This window comes from Carcharhinus amblyrhynchos, chromosome 22 (genome assembly GCF_965287045.1).
Source record: "Carcharhinus amblyrhynchos chromosome 22, sCarAmb.v2.hapA, whole genome shotgun sequence".
Classification (NCBI taxonomy): domain Eukaryota; kingdom Metazoa; phylum Chordata; class Chondrichthyes; order Carcharhiniformes; family Carcharhinidae; genus Carcharhinus; species Carcharhinus amblyrhynchos.
The window spans coordinates 25,631,589-25,654,080 of NC_137345.1; positions in this window are offsets into that span (position 1 = coordinate 25,631,589).

A 22,492-nucleotide genomic window follows, 5' to 3' on the forward strand; every position below is an offset into this window, starting at 1 on the left:
CGTAAATTTTTAGGATTCCATCATTTTCTCCTTGTCTTGACCCACATATCAGCTGGATGAGCTTTGAGACTCCACATTTCATGCTGTACAGGGAAAAGCATGACTTAATAAAGACAGAAAGTGCTGGAAAATCGCAGCAGGTTTGATAGCATCTGTGGAGAGAGAATAGAGCCAACGTTTTGAGCCCGGATGACCTTTCGTCAGAGCTAGAGACAAAGAAAATAGGACAAGGTTTATACTGTAAAGGTGGGGCAGCGGGTATGTTGTGTAATTGACCAGATGTCATAAATAGAAAGAGAAAGGCAATGTACCAAGATGTCGTAGACTTAATGATGTAGTTGGCCATCATATTTAGTTGACCTGGTAGCAACTAAATCTGACAAACACACAAAACAATGCTTGCTAAAATAACAGCAAGTTTTAAAATCATAACGGCTATTTCTGCTGCTGCTGTTGGAGCTTTTCAATTGTAATTCCAAATCCAAATGGTTTAAGATCAACTGCAGCCTTTCTTGAAAGTGGTGATTCCTTTGCTGGGATTATTTTCGTCCCAACTAGTGTGACTAACTCTGATTTAAAAAAAAGTTAAAGAAACATTGCTTGGGTGTATATCATAAATATTCAGGCTTAAATAAACAAATGCTGGTGTTGCTACTTCATGAACTGCCTATGGCTGTGAATGCAGGCAGAATGCTAAGGTGCAAATTATGAAGAATTGACTAATAATTGTACCGGAAAGCATCAGGTAACAGATTACCTGTCAAATATGGAATGGTCCAGGGTTAATGAGGAAAAAGCTATTGTTCCAAACTGAAGATTTAAAGCTACACAGCTCAAGTTAACACTGAGCACAGTATAAACTTTAATTTCATAGCCAATGATGCACATTCTAGTTTAAAGAACAAGGCACGTTCTGCCATTAACCCCAGTTCCAAAAATTAATTAATCTTTATTAGTCACAGGAAAAAGCTGGGTACAAGGTGGTGAGCAAGGATTAGTTATCTGAATCATGGGGGAGCTGATTGATAGGGTACATTTACTCTCAGTTTTGAGATGGCAGAGACATAGTAATGGAATCATCAAAGATCGATGCTGTGTGGACTGTCAGAGCTACTCATTTGGTCCTTTGCCTCATCTCTGGAACAGCTGCAGCTACTGATAGTACTTTGATGCAAGGATAACAAATGTCTATGTGTGTGCATTACAGAAGACAACTAGGTACAAGCAAAGAGAGTTGTTCCTCACACAAAAAGAGACTTCTGAACCGACATTTATCAGTGTCTGCCTTAAATGCAACACAGAATTGGTGAGTGGAATCTATGGCTCCAAATGGAAGATAAAATATTGCCATTAAATCGCTTATCGGTGCATTTTATTCAGTTAATTATTTCTGAGGGAAAATCAAAGGCATACGTAATTGCAAAAGACACAAATTAAATATGGAATTCGAAGCAAGAGCTGAATTTACCACTCATTATAGCAAATTGATATCGCAAAACCTCCCACATAGAAGCCGTTCCTACTTTGAATTTTAATTTTGGTAACTGTTTTGTGTGAATTAAATTGGCAAGGTGTGCCATTAAACTGTAGGTGTTATGAGAAGTCAGCTTCCCTTAAGAGAGTCAGGGAATGGAAGTCTCCAACAGAGCTTAAAGCAAAATAGACTGCAACACAAAATAAAAGAGGAGAAATCATTAAGTAGGAGAGAGCAAGTCAGATCAGATGGAGAAGCTTGACGGTCTGTTACTAAGGATTCACCTAATAGTTAAGCACCACAAAATAGAAAAGATTATTATTTTGTGAGGATTTGAAGGATAACAGTTTAAAAAGCTTAAGAAGGGCAGCTGTTTCTGGTGTTACGCTGTTAGTTAGACGCATCAATAATTTAGAACATAGCTCTCAAATTATGGAGAGATAAATGCATATTAATGAAACCATCAGGAAAGAAGTGTTACTGATGTTGAAAGTTCAACCCTGGTTAAGTTCAAAATAAGAACATAAAATTGTTGAGGAGAAAGAATTTAACAATTTGAGAGAGAAGAAATGCAAGGCAAATCAATAATCTCCAGTCTAACGGGGGTGAATAGAGGCATATGTAGCCTGAAGGAGTTACAGATACCACTCATCAGCAACCTATTACTTCATCAGAATTAATTTAGATTGTAAACGTGTTGGGGATGATTCTCCCAAAAGTGCTGAATTGGTGGGAGAACTGTTCTAAATCCCAACTGTTCTGTCAGTTCAGCTTCTCACCTGAATCTCCGCACTCTCTGCACTGAAGAGGTGAATCTCATTAAAAACCTGGGGGGGAGGTGGGACCTATTTGTGCTGGAGTTTGGCGGTTTCTGTAACTCTGCGCATGCGCAGTGGTCTTGATCTGCCAGTCTCCCCGGTTGCTGGCCAGCCTGGGACCCCTGTAGTGCTGTCCCTCCAGCCTCCCTCACGGCCTAATCGCCGTCCCCACGACAATTCCTGGGCCAGCCCTGACCCACCCCCCCATCTTGGAGCACCCTGATGCACAGCCCACCCTCCCACCCAGCAATGGAGATCCCCCCACCCCTCTCACCCCAGAAGACATTTAAATGCATTTGGTATAATTAATGGGCTTCATGCCCAACTTTACTGGCACTTCCCCCTTTACCACCACGTTCGCCCATCCTGAATCAGAACAGAAATGCTCCGTATAAGGCTGATTCGGGCACGCCATCAATGAGGAGGTAAATGATCTCTGCTTCAGATTGGTTGGGGTGGTGGGTGGTAGGGGTGGGGGAAAGGTGGGTCAGAAAGCTCTCGGTTTGAGATCGGGGGTGGAGGGAGAAGGAAGGTGGGTCCACTGCCATTCTGCCTGTGATCAGAGAGGGGAAGGGGGGGGGGTCCACTGCCACTCTGCCTGAGATCAGTGGGAGGGGTCAGCAATTGGTCTGAGTGGGGGGTGGTGGGGGGAATAAAGGGGTCAATAATATTGTGGGCGTGGGGCAATGTCTGTGGGAGCATTACCTGGCCTGGGAGGGATATAATGTGGACATGCTGGCGTTGGACTGGAGTAAACACAATAAGAAGTTTCACAACACCAGGTTAACGTCCAACAGGTTTATTTGGTAGCACAAGCCACTAGCTTTCAGGGCTCTGCACCTGAGAGCTCGTGGTGTTTGCTACCAAATAAACCTGTTGGACTTTAACCAGGTGTTGTGAGACTTCTTACTGGGAGGGATATGGCAGGGGAGCAGCATTCCATCTTTCTTTTCAGTGCATGCGCAATGGAGGAGCAGATCAGAGCTGCAGGGTTTCGTCTGCGTTAAGACCTGCCCACAGGCTTGTTCAGCACGATTCAGACTCGCTGATATTTTTGCAGGCAGAGTACGTATGGGGGCACCTCAGAACAGATTGAAAAGTCAGGTCTGAAACACTCCCAATTTTGCCCAGCACTTAGAGTCAAAATGGTAAAATAGGGTCCCACTTGTGTCTTCCAGACAGCAAGTTTCACAGTGTCATCCTGACATATAATTCAGTTGTCTTACCAATAAAAGAGGTACAGGGATGGATTTGATAAGTGGGGCATTCAGCTTGTCAAATCTACAAAGTCAGAGGGAAGAGAAAGTACATGCACATTCCATGTATAATCTACTCTTGGAGGTCAAAAGACAGAGATGTTTTTGAAAGAAATTAATAATTTAACTTTGCAGCACTCGTGCACCCTCAGAGAAGGTCAAGTAATGCACCTTCATTAAGAGCTCTTCTACAGCAGAGTACCTTTGTTAAGATATCATCTCCCACCAGACATATTTAACAAAAAAATGAGCACTTACATACTGAATTATCCAACAGGTTACTGTTAATCCTTCGTTCACAAAACCTCCTTTAAACTTCCTTCGAGATTAAAAATCCAGAGAAATCCCACATGTGTCTTAATAATTTCTAAATAATTTCAAGAATAATGGCCTGGAAAAGTGTTGAATTTGTGTTGAAAACTAGAGTAAATCCCATTTTTTTTCCTGCAGGTGTTTCAAAAAGAATCTCCCCACGGTTTGCATTGCTCAGTGCCTCAGCTTGAATCATGCTGAAATTCAGGGAGTGGGGCCTATTCAGGCTGGAGGGGATGGTAGCATTGCGCTGAACAGGCCACTGCTCAAGTGCTGATCTGCCAGCACCAGGATTGTGCATGCACAGTGGTCCCGCACTGCCAGCCTCCCAATTGCTGGCCAGCCTCACAACCCCCTCCCCACCATGGCCCAATTGCTGGCGCCCCCCCCCCCCCCCCCCCCCCATCCATGCTCAGGCCCAGCTTTGATCCCCCAGCTGCGCATCCCTGATCCCCCACCCCTCCGCTTGAGAATCCGGACTCCCCTAAGAAGGCTGACCCCCTCCTCCCCGCCATCCCGATGGCCAGCACCGATCGCTGGCCTCCCTCTCACTGTCACTCCGCCCAAATGCAGTGTTGCAACAAGAATCCGTCCACCCTACAGATCGCACTCCCCCTCCCACCCCCGAGACTCCGCACCACCATCAGGCCCTGTCCCCATTCAGCCCCTTTGGCACTGCCCCATGCTCAATTGGCAGTGCCAAGATGGCAATATACGCAGCAATAATATATGTGCCGGATCCTATGAATCGGGCGCTCCCTGAATCTCTCGGCCCAGTAAAACGTTAGTGCGGTGGGATGGAATATTAGAAACAAAGAAAACAGAAGCAGGAGTGGACCATTCAGTCCTTTGTGCCTGCCATTCACCTTTGATCGTGGCTCATCATCAAATTCAATATCCCGTCTTCTCCCCATATCCCTCAATCCCATTAGCCCCAAGGAGAAGGAGATTGGAGGAGGATGGAAGACAAGGAAAGGGAAAGTAATCTAGCAAAACTAGCCAGACTAACCACGTGTCATTTCACCTGCTGTGCTTAAATACATGCACTGTTACCAGCATTTCGCAGTGACAATCAACCTTCTGTGTTCATAGAATCATAGAACCCTACAGTGCAGAAAGAGGCCCTTCGGCCCATCGAGTCTGCACCGACCACAATCTTGCCCAGGCCCTACCCCCACATCCCCATATATTTTACCTGCTAATCCCTCTAACCGAAGCATCCTAGTACACTAAGGGGCAATTTTAGCAAGGCCAATCAACCTAACCCACAAATCTCTGGACTGTGGGAGGAAGCCAGAATACCCGGAGGAAACCCACGCAAACACGAGGAGAATGTGCAAACTTCACACAGATAGTGACCTGAGCCGGGAATCGGACCCGGGTCCCTGGCACTGTGAAGCAGCGGTGCTAACCATGTGCTACAGTGTTCTAGTGTGTTGGGGGCTCAAACGAAAATATTTGTCTTTTTTGATCATATATCAGTGTGAACTGGCGTCCAGCCACTAATCTATCTGTAAAACTGGTCCTCACGTGTGATGCCTGGAAATTATCACAGCCGGTGGGGTCCACAGTGTTGGAAGATCAATTCTGTTCAGTGTTGGGAGCAATGCTGAGATGATAGTAGCTTGCACCTGTGTGGTGCTACATGCTGTTTTGGGTGTGTGATTGAAGAACATCACAAATCAGTTTGATATATCACAGAAGGAAGCTATTCAGCTCATGTCCGTGCCAAATCTTTGAAAGATTGACCCCACTCTTCCATTCTTCCCATATATCCCGACAAGCTTTTCCCCTTTAAGGGTGGGATTTTTCAGCCGTGCTCATCCCAATCCTGGAAAATCCCGCCCAATGTCAATGGATCTTTGCAAGGTCCGTGTCCCACCTGCTATGATTCTCACAGGATGGGAAACGTCCGCCCTTAGTATTTATCCAGTTCCCTTCCAAAAGGCACAGCTGAATCTGCTTCCACCACCCTTTCAGGCAGTCCGTTCCAGGTTAAAACAACCCGGTGTGTATTTTTTTTCACTCTACGCCACTTCAGATTCTTTCGCCAAATATCTTACAGCCGTGACCTCTGGTTAGTAACCCTTCTGCAACAGGAAACATTTCCTCCTTGTTTACTCCATCGGGACCTTTCACAATCTGACCAGTGAAGATATAGGATCGCTTTGGTGCAGAAGGAGGCCATTTGGCCCATTGAGCCTGAACCGACAGCAATCCCAACTAGACCATATTCCCATCACCCCAAGTATTTATCCTACTAATCCCCCTGACACTAAGGGGCAAATTACCGTGGCCAGTCAACCTAATCTGCACATCTTTGGAGTGTGGGAGGAAAGAGCACCCGGAGGAAACCCACACAGACATGGGGAGAAAGTGTAAACTCCACAGAGACAGTGACCTGAGGTCAGAATTGTACCCAGATCCCTGATGCTGTGAGGTAGCAATGCTACCCACTGCTCCATCCAGTAGAATATCTTTAGCAAATTTTCGTTAACCTTCATTGCTTGACGGAGATCAATCTGAGTTTCTCCACTCTGTGGGTGTGACTGAAGTCCATATGCTGTTTAACAGCCTTCTCACTTGTCCTGCCACCTCCGAAGACTTTTATTTTTCTGTTTTAAATGGTGTCATTTCGTTTACATTGCCTCTCCTCATACTGCTTAGCAAAATGAATCACTTAGCACTTCTCTGTATTATGTTTCATCTGCCATCTGTCTGTCCGTGTCACTAGTCTATCTACATCCTTCTGAAGTCTGTTCCTGTCCTCCTTACTGCATTTCCAAGTTTTGTGTCATCTGCAAACTTTGAAATGGTGTCTTGTATACCTGAGTCCAATTCATTAAAATATTGCAAATAGATCAGTGGTCCCAATAGCAAGCCCAGTGTACAACACTGTGCCATTTGCACTAGTCTGAAAAACTACAAGAGTTAGGAAATCATGTTACAGCTATATAAAACCTTGGTTCAGCTGCATTTAGAGTATTGCATACAGTTCTAGTTGCCACATTACCAGAAGGACATGGAGACTTTGGAGAAAGTGCAAAGAAGGTTCACCCAGGATGTTGTCTGGTGTCGAGGGTGTTGGCAATGAGAGGAGATTTAATCAGCTAGGATTGTTTTCACTGGAAAGACGGAGGCTGAAGGGGGAACTGTTTAGTTTAGTTAGGCCATCATGATCAGCACAAGCTTGAAGGGCTGAAGGGCCAGTTCCTGTGCTGCAGTTATCTTTGTTATTTGTTCTTCGTACTCCTCTCTGCCTCTTGTCCTTTCACCAATTTTGTGTCCCTTAAAATCCCATGGATTTCAATTTCGTGAATATGTCTATCAGGTACGAATGGAAAGGCAAATTAAATTAGGTGAACTTGGAGCGTGGATTAGTGCTTGGGACTACAATGTTGTGGCCATTACGCAGACACGATTAGAACAGGGACAGGAATGGTTGTTGGCAGTTCCGGGGTTTGGATGTTTCAGTAAGAGTAGGGAAGGTGGTAAAAGAGGTGGAAGAGTAGCATTGTTCATCAAGGATAGTTTAACAGCTGTTGAAAGGCATTTCAAGAGGGATCTGCTTACTGAGGTTATATGGGCTGAAGTTAGAAAAAGGAAAGGAGCGGTCACATTGTTAGGAGTTTTGGATCGGCCCCCAAATAGTAATAGAGATGTGGAGGAGGAAATGGCAGAGCAGATTATGGATAAGTGTGGAGGTCACAGTGTAGTTATCATGGGTGACTTTAACTTCCCAAATATTGATTGGAAACTTTATAAGTTGAATAGTTCGGATGGGGCACTTTTTGTACAGTATGTGCAAGAGTTTCCTGACACAATATGTGGATAAACTGACAAGAGGTGGGGCCCCATTGAACTTGGTACTGGGTAATGAACCAGGCCAAGTGTTAGATTTGTTTGTGGGAGAGCGCTTTGGAGAAAGTGATCACAATTTGGTGTCTTTCATTATTGCAATGAAGAGGGATAAGATCACACGGGAGGGCAAGATTATAATTGGGCAGGAATAATTATGATGTGATTAGACCAGAATCAGGGAGCATAAGGTGGGAACAGAAACTGTCAGGTAAAGGCTTAAATGAAAAGTGGAGCATGTTCAAGGAACAAATACTGCACGTCCTTGATAGGTATGCGCCTGTCAGACAGGAGGAAATGGCCGAGTGGGGAAACGATGGTTCATAAAAGAGATTGACTATCTTGTCAAGAGGAAAAAGGAAGCGTATGTAAGGATGAGAAAACAAGGTTCTGTTGCGTTGCTTGAGGGTTACAAGGTAGCAAGGAATGAGTTTAAAAAAGGCTTAGGAGAGCTAGGAGGGGACGTGAGAAGTCCTTGGAGGGTCAGATCAAGGGAAACCCCAAGGCTTTTTACTCTTATGTGAGAAATAAAAAAATAACCATGGTGAGGTTGGGGCCTGTCAAGGATAGTAGTGGGAACTTGTGCATGACATCAGAAGAGATAGGTGCGGTGTTGAATGAATACTTTTCTTCAGTGTTCACTAAGGAGAGTGGCCATGTTTTTGAGGATGACAGTGTGATACAGGCTGATAGGATGGAAGAGATAGATGTTCTGAGGGAAGATGTATTAGAAAGTTTGAAAAACCTGAGGGCCGATAAGTCCCCCTGGGCCAGATGGGATACATCCTAGGATACTTTGGGAGGCAAGGGATGAGATTGCAGAGCCTTTAGCTTTGATCTTTGGGTCCTCACTGTCCACAGAGATTGTGCCAGAGGACTGAAGAGTGGCGAATGTTGTTCCTCTGTTCGAGAAAGGAAATAGGAATGACTCTGGTAATTATAGGCTGGTTAGTCTTACTTCTTGTTGGTAAGTTAATGGAAAAAGTCCTAAGGGATAGGATTTATGACCATTTGGTAAGATGCAGCTTAATCCAGGATAGTTAGCATGGATTCGTGAAGGATAAGTCCTGCCTCACAAATTTGATTGAATTCTTTGAGGAGGTAACTCAGTGTGTAGATGAAGGTACAGCAGTTGATGTTCTACACGTGGATTTTAGTAAGGCTTTTGATCAGGTTCCCCTCGGTAGGCTCATGAAGAAAGTAAGGAGGTGTGGGATAGAAGGAAATTTGGCCGATTGGATCAGTAACTGACCATCTCATAGAAGCCAGAGGGTGGTGGTGGTGGAGGGAAAATTTTCAGACTGGAGGCCAGTTACCAGCGGTGTACCAGAGGATCAGTGCTGGGTCCTCTGCGATTTGTGATTTTTATCAATGACTTGGAAGAGGGGGCTGAAGGGTGGGTTAGCAAATTTGCTGATGACACCACAATTGGTGGAGTAGTAGACGAATTGGAGGGCTCTTGTAGGCTGCAAAGAGACATCGACAGGATGCAGAGCTGGGCCGAAAAGCAGCAGATGGAGTTTAACTCTGATAAGTGCAAGGTGATTCATTTTGGTAGGACAAACTTGAATGCAGATTACAGGGTCAATGGAGGGTTCTGAGGAATGTGGAGGAACAGAGAGATCTTGGGGTTCATATCCACAGATCTCTGAAGGTTGCCACTCAAGTGGATAAAGTCTTGAAGAAGGCTTATAGTGTGTTAGCGTTTATTAACAGGGGGTTTGAGTTTAACAGCCATGGGGTGATGCTGCAATTGTACAGGACTTTGGTAAGACCACATTTGGAATATTGTGTTCAGTTCTGGTCACCTCACTATAAGAAGGATGTGGAAGCATTGGAGAGAGTGCAGAGGGGATTTACCAGATGCTGCCTGGTTTGGAGGGTAGCTCTTATGAGGAAAGGTTGAAGGAGCTGGGGCTTTTCTCTTTAGAGCAGAAGAGGATGAGAGGCAACTTAAAAGAAGTTTATAAAATGATGAGGGTGATTGATAGAGTGGACACGCAGAAACTATTTCCTCGAGTGGATGTTGCTGTTACTAGGGGGCATAACTATAAGGTTCATGGTGAGAGATATAGGAGGCATGTTTTTACATGTAGTGATTTTAGAATCAGGGTCATTCTTGAGTTCTTAGCCTATAAGTTATGAATCTGCGTTTTTTTTAAAGCTGTTTTTCAATTTTTGTTTATTTTCTAGATTTCCATTTTTCTTATGCTTTCACAGACTCTGGGCATCGCTGGCAAGACCACCTTTTATCATCCATTCCTAACTAGCTAACATTTGATCACAGACATTGGCCAGAATTCTCTGATCTTCTCCATGGCTGAGATTCTCCAGCCATAATGTGATCAGTATCTTGCTCAAATTCTGTTCTCTCAGACAAATCCACAAAGCCTCTTCATAGGTTATTTTATTTTTGTAAATGCTTGCATGAAAGGAAAACACACCTTCCTCGATGTGCAGGAGAAACACGGTTCAGCAGACCCCCCTGGAGGGACAGAAGAGAGATCTGCAAATTACCCTCTGCTTTAGAAGAACCAACATTGTAATATCCTCAAAGCAACAGATCTGTCCAGGGTTATCTCCCTTCTCTTAATGACATGCCATTCCTGTTACTCCTATTTGAATCTGCACCATCCCCTGTTATTTGAGAAACATGAGTACTTTGACACTTGTCACTCACTCTATGCCACATTAACTGCAGTTTATATATTCCAACCACTTTCTATTTCTTAAAGTGGAAGACAAGCCTATATAGAATCATAAAAATGTTACAGTACAGAAGAAGGCCATTTGACCCATCAAGTCTGCACAGACAAAAATCCCACCCAGGGCCTATCCCCGAAACTCCACACATTTACCTGCTAATCCCTCTAACATAAACACGTCAGGACACTAAGGGGTAATTTAGCATGGCCAATCAACCTAACCAGCACATCTTTGGACTTTGGGAAGAAACCAGAACAAACCCACACAAACACAGGGAGAATGTGCAAACTCCATGCAGACAATGACCCAAGCTGGGAATCAAACCCAGGTCCCTGGCACTGTGAGGCAACAGTGCTAACCACTGTGCCACCCCAAACAGTTAATTGCATTAACTGCAATTTATATATTCTAACCACCTTTATCCCTTGAAGTGGAAGACAAGCCGAGATTTAACCATATATTTGGATTTAAATTTTACTTCTAAATTTGTCAACAAACCAAAACAGTACAATGCAAAACCTTTCAGAGTTGAGGCAAGAGAACAATGCACATCAGAATGACGAATGCCCAGAGATTCCAAATGCAACAGAAGGTGCATTAAGCCTGGCAGATATAATATTTATATTGTGTTATGTACACTACTACCTTTGATTAATGAAGTAGCTGATTGTTTTAAATGGGGGCTTATCAGAATCAATCTAAATACAATTGGATATTGTCTAAGCGATGGGAAAACCAGCTGAATGCTGTTTACAAAGAACCATTAAGTAAAACCTCAGATGTCAAGTCTCCAATGCATGGCTGCATGGAGACTTAGACAGAATAACAATAATAATCAGAGTTTTGAAGCCAAAAACTTGCCGGCTATTCCTTCAAAGTGAAAGAGAAACTGATTTTGTTGCTTTTACCCCGGGGAGCAAAAGATGGGAACAAGAAATGATCAGCGTAATATTGAGAACAATAATACTCAGGTAATATAAAAGATGAATAAAGCTGTACACTGATGATGATGATAAAACACTGAAATTTTTCTACACAATGAAACCTAGGTTACAATTGTATATTAGAAAGAATGTACATTTTGACAGAAATGAGAAAATATTGTTAGACTATACAGTATTATTACATAAACTTACATATATAATGCAAGGGTCTACACTTAGTAAAGCACCACCCACGCTGTAATATAAGGAGGCATATGACCCAGGAGGCTCAGTGTTGAGCAGAGGCATGTTAAAATCTAGACATGGAGATAGCTCCTTGCCTGTACACTTTACAATAAATAAGTATATAGTTACAAGTAGTTAATAAAAACTTGCTGTTAATATATTAAGAACTATGAAGATTTATTTATTACATACATTCTGTACCCAACCCCATTAACATGGGGCAGCACAGAGGCACAGTGGTTAGCACTGCTGCCTCACCGCACCAGCGGCATGGGTTCGATTCCTGGTTTGGGTCACTGTCTGTGTGGAGTTTGCATGCTCTCCCCGTATCTATGTGGGTTTCCTCTGCGTCTCTGGTTTCCTCCCACAATCTGAAAGACATGTTGGTTAGGTGCAGTGACCCAAGCAGGTGCCAAAGTGTAGTGACTAGGGGAATTTCACAGTAATTTCATTGCTTTGTTAATGTAAGGCTACTTGTGACTAATAAATAAACTTTACATTACTTTACAGTATGTTATAATATCATATATGTCATATATGCAAATAATTGTAAAGGATGTTTATAAAAGTTTAAAGTTTATTTATTAATGTCACAAGTAGGCTTACATTAACAGTGCAATGAAGTTACTGTGAAAATCCCCTAGTTGCCACACTCCAGTGCCTCTTTGGGTATACTGAGGGACAATTTAGCATGGCCAATGCACCTAACCAGAACATCTTTCAGACTGTGGGAGGAAACTGGAGCACCCGGAGGAAACCCACAGGGACACGGGGAGAACGTGCAGACTCCGCACAGACACCGGGAATTGAACCCGGATCCTTGGCACTGTGAGGCAGCAGTGCTATCCCTGTGCTGCCGTGCAGTCCATCTATATGCATGATGCATAGAAATATAAAATATTTTAGGAAGTAACTGGGTGGAGACCCGGAGGGTGTTCGGCAAAGGTAGCAGGAATCATTAACCACACTGACACCTCTACCTTCCCATCATGTTTGCATATTAACTTGTTTTTTTGAGGAGGCAAACAGGACACAATCATGATGGAAGCAGGATTTTGCTTCAAATATGCAGAAATGCAAACCTGTCCACATGAGTTCCTACCATTCGTTTGTACTTCTGCCTATTAATCAGGCTACCAGTTTAGCCCATTGTTGTGTGGGTGTCTGCAGCAGGCTATTTAGCTGAAAGCTTGTTGTGAAGATTGCCAAGGCCTCCACATCTCCAACTCTTCCAAGTTTTCCTTATCCTTCTCTCCATCCTCGCTGCACCCTTTTAATACCAGGCCTGGTAACAGTGTTAAAGTAGCACACTGAGCAATTTGATATAATTGTATTAACTCTTCCTACAGCGACAACATTTACAATTATTTCAATACTATAATCAATCTCTATGAGAAAACTAATGACAGCCATTCTTGCTTAAAATTGGCAAATAAAAATCTATATGGTCATATGAAATTTGAAAACAAATTAAATGATGGGCATATCGGAATGATTGGACGACAAACAATTTAGATTCATCCTATTTTGTAATACGGGCTGTCAAAAAGTATATTTTTGTTTTCAAGTTTGATTTTGAGAGGAGATTTTCACAGCAGATTTTACTCAACCCTTTTTCATTAATTAATTGAAAACCTCTAGGTGTTTAGCTTTCATTCAGCAGACAGATAATGCTCAGTGCAGTGGCATATACCGTTAAACCTTGAGGGACTAACACTGTTTTAAGCAGGTGCTTAAATACATTCCAGATAGTGTCCATTCATCCTGAGACTTGCTCTCCTTTGTACGATCTATTCTTTCTTTTCTGGAATGTCTGTTATAGTTTATCAATAAAACCTTAATTAGTTTCTGATTAAATGCACATATTATTTAAGACTGATTTCCATCCTGTCCCTATTTCTTTGACTTTTTTTTAACTGGGGGTAAAAGCTCACAACAATCTTTGGAACATTTGATTTGAAACTGAATATGGTCACTACCTCATTATCAAAATGATACATTCAGCAGAATATGTCTCAGCGCCTCCATTGGCAATACATGATCTTGCATTCTCTTTATGCTGCCCCCTTAAGTGTGGAAAAAACTAACTAGTTTTCAATAATGTTCATTATATTCTGACTTACAGACATCTTTAGTTAAGCCTAATGATAATGTTTATCACTGACATCAAAGAAGTAGGCAGTTCGTTTCTATGTTGCAACCATCCTATCCCAATTGCAACAACTGCACATAAGATTGGAACAAGAGTCACCAGTTAATGTCACTCATGGTCCACAGGGTCAGTTGAAAACAATTTTAGCAGGAATAAATCAGCCCTATTTCAACAGGTTCATGTAGAAACTGTATTGTAGGTAGGACATTATATTTTCCTACAACTTCCAGAATTGGACAACTATCAAGTGAAACTTTGTATAAATACAACTAATATAATCTCCATAATGGTTGGTGAATCCCCTGCTACTGCTGCCAAATCTCTGCAGCAGGACTGGAGAATCCCAACTACGAGCAAGGTTGGAGAATCCTGCCCAACATATATAAAATGAAACTGTACATTATATATATATTATATCCAGAGACCTGGGATAATGATCTGAGTGTCAGGTTCAAATCCCACCAAGGCAGATGAGGGATTTTAAATTCAATACAAGTCAAGAATTAGAAGTCTAATGATAGGAAACCATTGATGATTGTCATAAAAACCCATCTGGTTCACTCATGTTCTTTGGGGAAGGAAATCTGCCATCCTTACATGTTCTGGCCTGCATGTGACTCCAGATCCACAGCGATATGGTTGACTCTGAAAAGGCCTATGCAATTCAACAGCAATTAGGGATGGGTAATAAATGCTGGCCTAGTCAGCGACATTCACGTGCCATATTTAAAAAAAAATATATGTGAATGTTCTTTGTCTGCCCATTATTATCATTCAGAAGCAATGTTAACTACATTGTCTTCATTAGGGTTCACCTTCATAAATCTTAGTCTCTTTTAAATGTACAATTACAAACACTATTGAAGGCTGCTTTAGTCAATTCCATCTTTAAAATCTTTGGTAAGTCTCTGGTAACATAGATAAAAGTATTTTTGCATCATTTATATTCATCCTCATCAGAATATGTATTCAGTGGACAGAATGGGGCTATAATATTGCCATATTACCTCCAGGACCTAGCTTTGAATCAAACCCAAATTGAAAGGATAAAAGTTTCTTCTCTGACGGATTTGAGAATCTAAATTAAATTAATTTGGCTAATCACAGCTCCGTTTTTCATTGGTATGGATCACTGCCCACAGTATGGCACAAATTGGGAGTAAATTAACAATTGTAGTCGGAGGCCCTAAGGATAGCTAATTCGGAAAATGTTAAATTCTGCACTGGTGCAATAGGATTGTTCTATTGAGGATTGATGTGAAGGAACATTAGAAAGAATATTATACTGTAGTCATGGATGGAAGTGTTAGAGATGAATCCTTCCTCCAACATTCACATCGATTACCATGTTTAATAACTTCTAAAAGATTACATTTTGTACTGGATAAAATTTATATATTTGAAGGATCCCACAGATGCCAATTCTATATTAGAATCAGTTATTAAAGGCAGAATGCATTTTCAAGCAGTGATTCAACTAGTCATTCCATTAGATTATTTATACAATGATAGACTATTCTTAAAATGTTCAAAAAATCCAAATAGTCAACTATAATAACAATCGATTTTTTTAATTCAAATTGTATTTAATCTCATAAATAGGCCTATAATCACACATGGGCTACATGTCATAAAATCAGCTTAATCAATTGTTGAATGATGATTCCATCATCTGACTAGAAGAAAATGTGTTACCAACAATGAAAATGTAGTATGGGCCAAGGGCAACAAAAATAAATCAATCTTCAAGAGATTTTATTATTGTCTTTGTCATTTTTGCTGAGAACTTTCTTAAGAATGTGGAATAAAAACATGAAAGTTGTAATCTTCAGTAGATATTACATGCCAGAGTTTACCTCCTCTTTAAATTGAAAATCATTTCTTTCAAACTAAAAAATACCACCTCTGAGATTCTACTGTTTCATGGTTTAAAATACTTCCAATTAAAATTTGTGTGTTTTGAATTCTAAATTTACAACACCAAGGTCCTTAATTGTACTTGACCTAACAAAGAATGAATAACTACTGTGTATAAATCAAGTGGAATTTAGGAAACAAGATTTTACGTGTACTTAGCACAAAGTAGTGAAGACAATATGGAAATTCTTCACCTCTCAAGTTTCTAGGGCACTTGGTGGGGCCGAAGGGCCTCTCTCGCACAGAACACTGCTCTGCGCCTCTGTGGGTATGGTCAGGTTACGGAAATCCCTGAGGGAGGCGGGCCACGTACAGATGAGTCACAGCTGTGGGGTGCAATAACATTGAATAGTGGTTATCTACATTGCCAATTACCCTAACTACAATATCTCCTTCACCACGCTGTCTAGGTGACCCTACAAATTTTTAATCTTATGTTAACTACCACTATATCTAGGTGACACCCCGCAGGATGCATATCAGAGGTGGAGGTGATCAGCTATGTTCCGTGCCCTGTGGCCTGTGATGCCCTTGCCGGGTACCCCTTGAAGGGCTGGGACCTGGAGGGATACAGCCTCTTCTCAGGTGTCACAGATTGATCTGTGCCACCCAATTCAGCCCACTACCCATGAGATCCACCGGAGTCAGGAAGGGTGAACTTGGGAGTTTTGGCGATGGTTGGAGCCTGGGTGAAATGCCCAAGTGTGAGCTCCAGGCCTCCTCCTCCCTCAGGATGCTCGTGGCCTCTGGGACACTCCATGGGACAAAGGGGCAACTGGAGTGAGCTCCAAGGACCTCTGCGTTACCTGGCACTGCCAGTCCTGGAAGCTGAACTGAGTCTGCCCCACAGTGTGTGAGCTCTCAGTGACGGCCATAGCTCTAGATCCCCTCAGCGACGGCCTGCTGTGATTGGACCTAGCTCTTGAAGCCTGGAGCCATGGTCCGCAGCATCTCCAGCGTGCTCCTGTGGCTTTCAGCCATGGTTTTTAGTGACTCAGCCATGCCTTGGACCCTGTTACCCATGGTGAACATTTCCTGTTGGCCTGGGTGCCACACAATGCCAGCACCATCTCCTATGCCTGAAGGCTGTGGGACTCTGCCAAACAGCCTTGCAGTTGCCAGAATGTTGCTGACAGCCCGTCCTGCAATCGCCAGCACTGTCTCTGTATCTCCAGTAGTTTTGGGAGGATCTAATGGCTTGGCACCTGGCTTGGGGGCAGCTGTCTCCTTGACTCTGGAAGACCTCCGCATGCCCGAGTCCTCGGATATTTCTGCCTCCATCTGATGCACATCTACAGCTTTGTCATGCACCCCCAAAAATGTCTCAGAAGCCTCACTGCTAACGTGTCTCACCGAGGTGATGTATCATGCACTGATGGATGGAGCCTACAATGCCTGTATCAACTCGTACTTGCTTTCCTCGGAGATTTACTCTCGTCTTTCCTTGGTGCTGCCCTCCAAGGTGTTGACGGGCATTTCAGTGAGGCCTGCAGGTAGCAGGAGGTGGGGGGGAGGTGCGATGACTCTGAAAAGGCCTCAGTCTCCCAAAAATCACCAGCGCACACTCCTTGAATAGATGAGTGCACTCACAAATTCCACCCTGGCTTTCTCCTGCTCCCGATGATTATGGCTCATCTCCTCCTAAAGGGACAAAATGGTGACGGGAAGCTTGAAGAATGGAAGGGCACAAGGTGTCAGAAGTGTTAGGGGCGGAGGACGGTTAGGTGGCATCTGTTGGGATTGTACCCCGGCAAGTAAGGTGGGTGCCAGACGGAGCAGGTGCTGTGGGGTCGGGTTCTGGGAGACTGCAGGGTGTTAGGGAATGGATTGATGCGAGTATTCCAGGCACAACAGTCAGGACGGATGCCAGGACAGGATTGACATTCACCCTTGCTGCCTGACGGAGGTCATTCATTTCTTCTCTGCATTGAGAGCCGATCCTTCGTGCCAATGTGCAGGCATCACTGAAGCTGCCCCCACTTCCCAGGCTGACCCCTGGTATGCTGACCATCTCAGGAGGAAAAATATGGCCCTTCTCTCCTCCACCCTGTCCAGCTGCCACCCTAACTTTCCTTTGGCGAAACGTGGAGTAGCTCATCGCGGTGCCATCTTCCTGGCATAGCTAACTATGTGTGTATCATTAATGTGTAAATGTAGCTTCCCCTTGCTAACAGTGCACAACAACAACCAGTTTGGATGCTTCAGTTGCCTTGCGGCTCCTTAATGGCAGAATTTGCATGGAGGCTCTTTCATTGTACTGTGTATTGAACTATTGCAGAGCATGCCAAGGATTCCTGTTTTCATGCCACTGTCACACTGGGAAAATTCCACCCAATATCTTTCTGCCAGCCCTCTCCATGAAGAACAAATTCAATTTCCAACAATACGTAATGCCAACCACAAATCCCTATTCATTAACATTCATCAATACTTCAGCTCCTCTCTTACACTTTCTCCCATCACATTGTTCTCCAGGACAAAATGCAAAATAAGAGTCACTATTCCTAGCCAATGAATGAAACCATCCCACACAGTGAACAAACTTTAACAAATCATCCTTGTGTATTAAATTTGTGTTTGTTGTTTATGTACTTTTGCCTGTTTCTGAGGCTGTTTCACAATGTTGTCTCTGAGGCTGCAGCACGAAGGCTGCTGCCTTTCAGTCCAGGAGACTGCTGCTGGCCTTCAGCAGCTTTGAACCGAGGTAGCCCACCTTCCGGCTGCACCATCTGGACAGGAGCAACGGCTGGAAGGCTGACAGTCAACAGCTCAGACACTGCTGGAGAGCCAAAAGTGGAAGGGCAAATGCCGCTGTCCTGAAAAAGAAACAAGTTTGTACATTGTTCAGCATTTAAGTGGCCATTTAAGGGCCTCATTTTGCTGCTGTTGGGATTTAACCAACAATGGGAGAGGCCCACACCAAGTGTCCACCATGGCAGCATTCGATATGTGGGTTGGTAATGGATGCCTCTTGAATTGGTTCCGGTCTCCGTTGGGCACCCCCACAGATATCCTTACCGCACCCCCCCCCCCCACCCCCCCCCGCTCCAGCACCACCCCAGCTACCCCCATTGGGCCATTCGAGCCTGCCCCCAGTCAGATCCCCCCCTCCCAATTTCACCTTTCACTCAGGATCTAGCTTCTTGGCAGCTGTTGCCATGGGCCCTGGTGGCATTCCAGGGACCGGAGAGATGCCTCCAATTTGATTGGCTGGCAGTTCTCAGAACCAGGACTTGTTGATCAGATCGGGTTGGAATTCCCACTTTAAATGGATAAATGCCCCTCTGAGTGTGAAATGACTGCAAGGCGAACTGTTGGGATGGGTATGCTCACCACCAACATTTCTGCTTTGTGGGAGGTTGCTGTAGGGACCCAGATACCCTGTTAGGTCCAGCTCCTTGTGAAGCTGGCAGTAATTAATCTTGCTGATGGATAGATTGTGGGGTTTGAAATGTGACTAAAAAGCACGTATAGAGATTTGCATTGACAAAGGGTCACCCTGACTTGAAATTGGCTCTATTCTCTCTCCTGCCTGCTGCCACACCTCCTGAGATTTCCGATTTTTGTGAAAGATTTGCATTGCTGAGTCCAACCTAAGCAGGAGGGGGAAAGGAAAATAAATTTTTGGGAGGAGCAAAGAAAAATGTTTTTCGCCTTATGTTCAATTGGACTAAGTTCTTGTGCATCCACAAGTAAATATCAGAAACAAAAATGCACACTGTGTGGAGAGACAAAGTTGGATGTTCCTTGAGTACATATAGAAAATGATCATCAGTCTCTTGATAATGTCACACAACTTGGCATTGGATTATCATCAAATCAGCTTTACTGGTGCGATCGTTTCTTGTGATATTGAAAAGCCCTCATTATATTTTCTCACAACGCTCATTTTAAATTTTTAATCATGTTATTCGCAATAAGTCTCTATCCGCAGCCCACGCAACTAACACCCATTCTGAGATTAAAGATGAAAGCCATTTACTTGTCATTGGACATTTAGGTTGCTTTAAAGTTTGCATTTTGGAGCTGTAATTATTCTTAGGAGCAGATCCGTGAATGGAACTCCTGATGTAAGGACAATAATGAACTAAAATATATGAGCACACCATCAGAGGTTTTGCAACATCAATGATTGTTTTAATATTCCACTTCAGTCCATCACTATTGTGGGAAAAGCCCTGACACACATTTGCTTTCTTACTTGCTAATGTCTGATTATAACCTCAAACAATTTAATTTTGAATCTAGAAGCACCACAACTAGACATCAGCTAAGAGTTCAAATTGCACTGTTAGAAAAAAACAGTGAGATAGCTCAAATAGTAGTATGCTACAATTTTATGATCAATATATAATGTTAAGTTGAATATATATATATGTATATATATGTTTGATATGGAAAGTAAAAATTGTTTCATTTCTATTTATGTTTTGTTTATAAACCTTAGTGCCTAGCAGTCTGGGTAAGTAACAAGAGGGTTTCAGGTCTGTTCAGTTTGTTTGCACTTATACATTTTTAACAGGCCAGAATTTTCCAGTCTTTGCGGTTACAAGCAAGGATGGAGAATTTGGCACTCAGCCAAATCTCCATTCACTGCAGCGGGACCAGAGAATTGTGAACGACTGGAAAATTCTGATTTGAAAGGAGTGGAGAGAGAGAGTGTAGCGTGTGTGTGTTGGAGACAAAAAATCAGGGATTCTTAAACCCTCTGAGAAGAAAAGCCTGCAAGACTAGCGGGATAATATTTAACTGAATAATCAGTTATATGGTTCAGGGAAGTGATCAGTTAACGGAGGTGCTACTGGAAGAGTAAGTTTGGAGAACTCATTTGTTTGTTCTGCAGTTGAAGAAACAGTGAATTCAGAGTGCAGTTTTCCAGGTGTTTTGGTGAGAAGTATTAAGTGAATGCTCAGGAATTCACTGGAAGAAACCCCTTTGCTATTGTGTGAGTCCTAATCGAGAAACCTTGGTTCATCTTTCTAACCTTTGCTTTTTTTTAATTAATGCCACAATTCAGCCTTTACATTAACACTGCGATTTGCGTCTGGTGTAAAAAAGTTCATTTTTCTTCTTTTAATAATTTATTTCTAGAGTTAAAAGTTCATCAGCAGACTCCTGTGAATTTGCTCAGTAACTTTCCTCCACAGTTTCCATGAAAACAATTAGGCTTTATCAAGCCAGGTTTCACTCTGCGATCTGACTGTTCCAGTGGTAACATCAGCTGGGATTGTAATAATTTGGTCGAAAAAACGTTGTACCAAAATCATGTGTGTGCATCCACAGATGTTCCACATTTGGCAGGAGTCTCAATTGTGATTCCATGAGCTTGTGTCCTCCTTCCTAAAGATTATAATCTCAGAATTTGTCAGTAATTCATTCATTCATCAGCAGGGGAATGACATGGAAACATCCCTCTTTTCGAACATTTGGCATTGTTAGGGCGGCACAGTGGCAGAGTGGTTAGCATTGCTGCCTCAGCGCCAGGCACCTGGGTTCAGTTCCTGCCTCAGGATTGTCTGAATCAATCGTTACCAAGGAGCAACCATTGTTGTAAGCTCTTCCACAGCATGCCAAGTGTTAAAACGCAACAGTTACACTAATCATCAGCCTTTTTTTTGCTTTGTTTGGATGTTTTTATTATATAGTGAAGTGATTGTTATTCAAAATAGGTTTTGAAGCATTGTTCATGTCTTTCCATGATACACATTATTCATTAATGGGAAGGATTACAACATTTCTTGCTATTTATAGAATCCCTACAGTGCAGAAGGAGGCCTTTTGGCCCATCGAAACTGCACCGACTCTCTGACAGGTCATCTTACCTAGGTCAACTCCTCCATCCCTGTAATCCCACACATTTACTATGGCCAATCCACCTAACTTACACATCCTGAGAAGTGGGAGGAAACTGGAGCACCCGGAGGAAACCCACGCAGACACAGGGAGAACGTGTAAACTCCACATAGACAGTGACCCAAGGCTGGAATTGATCCCGGTTCTCTGGCACTGTGAGGCAGCTATTGGGCCTTAACAAATACCCCTGCACAGTAGTGCAAGTTTTCTCTCCTCCCTTTTAAATATACTCCACTTAACACTTGTCTCTCATAGGAGCGTAGAAACCCTACAGTGCAGAAGGAGGACATTCAGCCCATCAAGTTGCACTGACCACAATCCCACTCAGGCACTATTCCCATAGCCCTGCATATTTACTCTGCTAAACCCCCTGACATTTGGATCTATTTAGCATGGTCAATCAACCTAACCCACAAAGCCTTAAAGTGTGGGAGGAAACTGGAGCATCCGGAGGAAACCCACGGGGAAAATGTTCAGTCTCCACACAGACGGTGACCTGAGGCTGGAATTGAACCCGGGGCCCTGGCATGTGAGGTAGTAATGTTAACCATTCTGCAACAGTGGTTAGTGCTGCTGGTCATTGTGATGGTAGATATTTGGAATGTGTTGTGGAGAGAATTACGGTTTGAATAATGACAGGGAAGCCCTGGGAATAAACTGAAGTTGGAACTTGCAGGAAGGAACAACATGATCATCCAGCAATGCCATATCTGGGTGTGATAGACATTGTTCAAGCTGTAAACCTGAACCAAATCAAGCTGCAGCTCCATCTGCTTTCCTATGCCTAACACAATAAATAACAAAAGCACTTGCCACTTTTTTTGTCTTCCATTTGTGAGATTGATAAATGTTCACTTTGAATAGCTGAATGCACAAACATTCCCTTAGTGGGAATCAATTGTACCTGTTTACTGGCAAACTTAAAAACAGATGTTTTATTTAATTGTACTATAAATCCAACAGAACATCAGCTAATA